Source organism: Salvia splendens, chromosome 13, assembly GCF_004379255.2.
Source record: "Salvia splendens isolate huo1 chromosome 13, SspV2, whole genome shotgun sequence".
NCBI lineage: Eukaryota > Viridiplantae > Streptophyta > Magnoliopsida > Lamiales > Lamiaceae > Salvia > Salvia splendens.
Window position 1 is genome coordinate 25,760,766 of NC_056044.1, and position 6,000 is coordinate 25,766,765.

Here is a 6,000-nt window from a genome sequence, read left to right on the forward strand (position 1 = left end):
AACCATAACTCGATTCGTCTCCATAACTTCTGATTTAACAGATCTACTCCGATCAACACCGAATTTAAACGTTTCCACAATCAAGCTACAAACCAAATTCAAACCTCCGATTCATTCACCAACAAACTCCGATCACTTCGATCCAGCCATTACTCTGCTCAGTTTCCGTAAACAATTGCGAAACGCATCCAAAACAAGTATGCTAGCTCAAACTCCAGAAAATCACAACGGCAAAAATAGAAATCAACATTATTGACATAACAGAAAGTTAAACTTGCATAAAACACGGAAATAGTCGATAAAACAGAATGCCGAGCTTCGAACAGCGAAGCTCGGTGGAAACCACAAAACGCGAGAAATTAAACGGGAACTTGTTTCTTCGCCCTCAACAGGACGGTGTTACACCACAGCTTGAAAATACGAGAAATCGGAAAATGAACCCAAGCGCAAAACCCCCTGAATTTCCCTCTAAGAACCCAAGTGTATAGAAAAGTGAACTAGCTGCAGACTGTTAGTGAGGTCTCCACCGAGAAGATCCCTCCAGAATGCATGCAACCTTCCTTTTATAGACACGGACATAATCTTCTAGAACCTTCGTAGAAATCTCCATTCTACCATTCAGTTCTGAGATTTACTGCGTCTTGCAATTTCTTTCATAATGTTCACTTATTCGCCTGTTTCCTCGGGCGTGTGATTGCCTCCTTCTTTTCCTGGACCTGGCGAATTTCTTCTATACACCTGGCTTAAGACATGTGTTAGACCCAGCAAATTCACGAATTTATCCCCTAGACCTATGCATGAAATTAGCCTTATCAGGCAGCCACTCTTTTGTTTTCTAAATTGGTGGAAAGTGGTTCCACTTAGGCTTATAACTCACCATTTAAGAGGGCTTTTGTATCTGGCTCTAAGGATGGGTTTTTCTCTCATACTTGCATCATCTATGCTGACTAGGAGATACTAGGGTGGGTGGTTTCCATTGTCCAGCATGCCTTATCTCCCTCAGTTCCCCTCACCGTCAGTTCAAGGCAGTTGAGTTTTAAGCCCATTCATAAACACATATATACAAATCCTAGACCTAAACCAACACTAGCACATAAAGTTAACACAGACCACACATATATACATGTCATACTGGCCATTGTCTCCCCCCTCCCACTTCACAAGTGTCTGCCCTCAGATATGGCTGTGAAGTGGAAAATGATAATGACTAGTATGGCCGACATACAGACGCATTAACAATATAAGAACAAAACATTCTTAGTCTAAAACTTCTCACACTTAGACTATGCAATAGGCTAAGTGGGAGAGTTGAAGACTTAAACAGAACTCAACAAACACAAACATATATATACATAAACTTCTTACACTTAGACTATGCAATAGGCTAAGTGTGAGTAAACATGCACACGAAAAGAACACAGACATATACACATGCACCAAAGTAACAAACCTTGTACTTCTCACACTTAGACTATTGCATGGTCTAACAGTCTAAGTGCTGTGAATGGGGTTTGCATACACATATGACACATAATTACTCTACCTAAAACAAACAGAACAACAAATAATAAAAAAAAACTAAAACTGGAAAAGAAAACTAACTGGTCAGTAGGGTGGGTGGTCACATATTTCTCCTACTCCTCCGCGGGGTAGGGTTGGGTGCAGGTGGTTCCTCGGGTTCTTCATCCTCGGACTCAGATTGATTTTCCTAAGACTCTGCCGGTACATCGGATCCTTCTTCCTCCGGCTCTTCTTCTTTCTTCTCTGTTACCTGTGGTTCATCATTGTGGCCTCCATCAGCTGTCATTCCTTTTGCTATTTCCTTCAGTATGCTCTCCATCACCTTCGTCAGACGGGTCAACTTCCCTCTGGCTTGTTTTCTGGCCATCTTCTTCTTCCCCATGGTTTGAGTCGGTGAATTTTGGTGGTAGTGTGGGCGTTGAATCTCGGGAGGAACGGTGGGAATTTTGAAAGAGAGAATGCAGGTAAGGGTTTGTGAGGTGAAGGGAAATGGGCGGTTGGCGTTTTAGAGTGGAATGGAGCAGCTGAGGGTTTTAACCGGCAATAGGCGGTTTCCAGGTCGCGCCGCTTCGTGTGGGAGGCGGTTGGGAGCGCTGCCTCCTGATTGGACGTCGCCTGTCCTTTCTGCAAAAGCTGCGCCAAACACAAATTCAAATTTCACCCTATCATTTTCAACTCTCTCCCTTAACCTCTTCCCCCCATATTTTCCCAGAATGGTAACAAAGTAAAAAGGACACTTAAATACAATTGGGAGTTTCACCGAATTGGTATTCTCGTGGTCAGTACGTACTCCAAATTAATACTTAAGGTCCGAAAAATATTTTTGGTTTTTAATTTTTTTAATTGCAAGCAGAAATCTAACTATTAACCACCACGTATTTACAATATTTACATTTTACTCTAGGTAATTTGGAATTCTACTTGGCCAGCATATGCAAACTTCGCTTAAAGAAAACTAGCCTAGTGGAACTCCAAATTCCTATCCTACTGGTCAGTACGCAACCTTAGCATGTGGTTGTAGTGGAATCTCTTCCACTGCACCCACATCACTATTATCCCTAAACACCTTCAGCCTATGTTCATTTACGATAAAGGGTTCAGAGTTAGGAATACTCCCTGAAATCTCCACTGCTCCATTAGAGCGGAGTGCGGTTATGACATAGGGTCCTGTCCACTTCGACTTGAGCTTCCCAGGCATTAGCTTCAATCTTGACTGGAAGAGTAGTACTTTCTGGCCAACATGGAGGTCTTTGGTCCTTAGATTTCTGTCGTGCAATTATTTAGTTCTCTCTTTATACCACATAGCGGAATCAAACTACTCCAATCTAAGTTCCTCTAACTCCTGTAGCTGCAGCTTCATTTCCTCCTCACATGCTTTAGCATCCATATTAACTTGTTGTACTGCCCAGTATGCTCGATGTTCGATTCCCATTGGTAAGTGGCACATCTTCCCAAAAACGATTTGGTATGGGGACATTCCTATGGGAGTTTTGTAGGCTGTCCGATATGCCCACAGAGCATCCTCTAATCTCACACTCCAGTCCTTCCTAGAAGGGTTGACAGTTTTCTCCAGAATATTCTTTATCTTTCGGTTAGAGATCTCCGCTTGGCCATTCGCTTGTGGGTGGTAGAGGCTAGATAATCTGTGGTGAACACCGTACTTCTTCATCAAGGCTTCAATAGTGCGGTTACAGAAGTGGGTTCCCTGATCGGATATGATGGCCCTTGGTACTCCGAACCGACTGAAAATATTACTCTTGAGAAACTTGGCCACCTCTTTCGCTTCACACGTGCTCGTTGCCTTGGCTTCTACCCACTTAGAGACGTAGTCAACTGCGACTAAAATATACAGGTTCCCATAGGACGAGGGAAAGGGACCCATGAAGTCCATCCCCCATATGTCGAACAGCTCACAGATAATAATCGGTACTTGTGGTATTTCATCTCGTGCAGAGATCCCACCGGTCAGTTGGCAACGTTCACAGCTTCTACAGAATTCATAAGCATCTTTGTTGAGAGTTGGCCAGTAGAACCCACTGTCCAGAATCTTTCTTGTCGTTTTCTTGGGACCGAAGTGTCCTGCACATGCCAAGGAATGGCAATGTGTCAGCACGTCCCTCTGCTCTCAGTCAGGAACACATCTTCTTATCACTTGATCTGCTCCTACTTTCCAAAGGTATGGGTCGTCCCAAAAATAGTACTTTGCTTCACTTTTGATCTTCATTCTTTGAGCCTTGGTAATGTTTGACACTTCTGGAAGCTCTCCTGAAACTAGGTAGTTGGCTAGGTCCGCAAACCATGGCTCATGTCCTACTTTTTCTTTCCCTTTTGCTATTGTATCCTGGCCAGTGAGCTTCATTACCTCTTCCCAATCAATTTTTCTGACGGAAAAATCACTTCAAACAAGTGTTCCTCCGGGAACCGGTCGTGCACCTCCTCGCTACTCCCATCTTGCACTATCCTACTCAAATGATCCGCTACTTTATTCTCGACTCCTTTTTTATCTTCCACCTCCCAATCGAATTCTTATAGCAGAAGTACTCATCGGATCAGTCGGGGTTTTGATTATTTCTTGGCAATCAGGTACTTAATGGCCGCATGGTCAGTATAGACGATGACCTTGGATCCTAACAAGTACTGCCGAAACTTCTCGAATGAATACACCACGGCCAGCATCTCCTTCTTAGTGGTGTCATAATTCCTTTGAGCTTGATTTAATGTTTTAGATGCATAGAAGATCACATATCTTTTTCTTTCGATCTTCTGACCCAGAACAACTCCCACTGCATAGTCGCTGGCATCACACATCACTTCGAAAGGATGATCCCAGTCAGGAGCCCGGATGATTGGCGCGGGTATCAGCTTTTCTTTGAGAAGGTTGAAAGCGGTCTTGCACTGTTCATCAAAAACGAACTCCACCTCGTTTTGAAGGAGTCTGGTAAGGGGTTGGGCAATTTTGGCGAAGTCTTTAATAAATAGTCGATAAAATCCTGCATGCCCCAGAAAACCCCTTATTTCCTTCTGGTCAGTAGGGAATGGCAGCTTGGATATGACGTCCACTTTGGCTTGATCCACCTGGATACCTCTCTCCGACACCACATGTCCTAGGACGATCCCTTCTGTGACCATAAAATGGCACTTTTTGAAATTTAAAACTAGGTTCTTGGTTCGACACCTCTCCAGAACTACGTCCAAGTGATGAAGGCACGAGTCGAGTGAGTCTCCGTAGACTGTAAAATCATCCATGAATATCTCTATGCATTCCTCGACCAGATCGGAAAATATGCTCATCATACATCGTTGAAATGTACCCGGAGCGTTGCACGGACCGAATGGCATGCGTCTGTACGCGTAGGTTCCAAATGGGCAGGTGAAGGTGGTTTTGTCCTGGTCTTCAGGGTCCACGTAGATTTGAAAATAGCCGTTGTACCCATCTAAAAACAGAAGTACTTCTTCCCAGCCAGTCGCTCCAACATCTGATCGATTAACGGCAAGGAAAAGTGATCCTTCCTGGTTGCGGCATTCAGTTTGCGGTAGTCAATTCACATCCGCTAACCAGTGACTAGCCTTGTTGGTATCAACTCATTTCTCTCATTTTGAACCACTTGGATCCCCGACTTCTTGGGGACCATGTGAATGGGGCTGACCCACTCGCTGTCGGACACCGAATAGATAATTTCCAATGATAGCAATTTCAAAATTTCCTTCAATATCTCCTCCCGCATGTTAGGGTTCACCTTCCTTTGCGAGTCTCGATGTGCCTTGCCCCTTCTTCCAGCCTGATGTGGTGCATACAGACATCGGGGCTTATTCCCACCAAATCTGTAAGGCTCCACCCAATCGCTCTTTTGTTCTTGCTCAGCACGATCAATAGCCTTGCCTCTTGCTCTTCCGTAAGGCTGCTACTGATAATCATAGGATATGAGTCTTCTTCCCCGAGGAAGGCATACTTCAGGTTTGCTGGTAGTTTCTTCAATTCGACTTGTGGGGGAAGTGTGTCTGTGGGTAGAAGGCTTGTTGCAGCATCCCCCTCCTTTTCTAACTCATCATCTGAGAGTCCCTCTGTACTAGCTGGTAGCTGAGCCCCTGCGGCTCCAATAAATTCTGATTTCTGACAAAAGTCCTTAATTGCTCCTTCTATCTCTTCATCAGTCAACCCTTGGCTACTGATCAGGTCGCACCATGCAGCTGCTTCTACATCAGCCTGTCCATATACATCCAATGCTTGGATTGTTTCCTGCAATAATTCGGTCTCAAGAAAATCTTAGACTAGGGGGTCAATTACATCAACATAGCATAGATTTTCAGAATCGATAGGCTTCTTCATGGCCTCATTGATGTCAAAGGTGAATTTCTCTCCACGAAAATCAATGCAAATTGTTCCCTCAGCCATGTCCACGATTGTCTTAGCTGTTCTAAAAATGGTCTCCCTAACAATATACTGCTAGACTCCCTAGTTTCAGACTCACTCATCTTGAT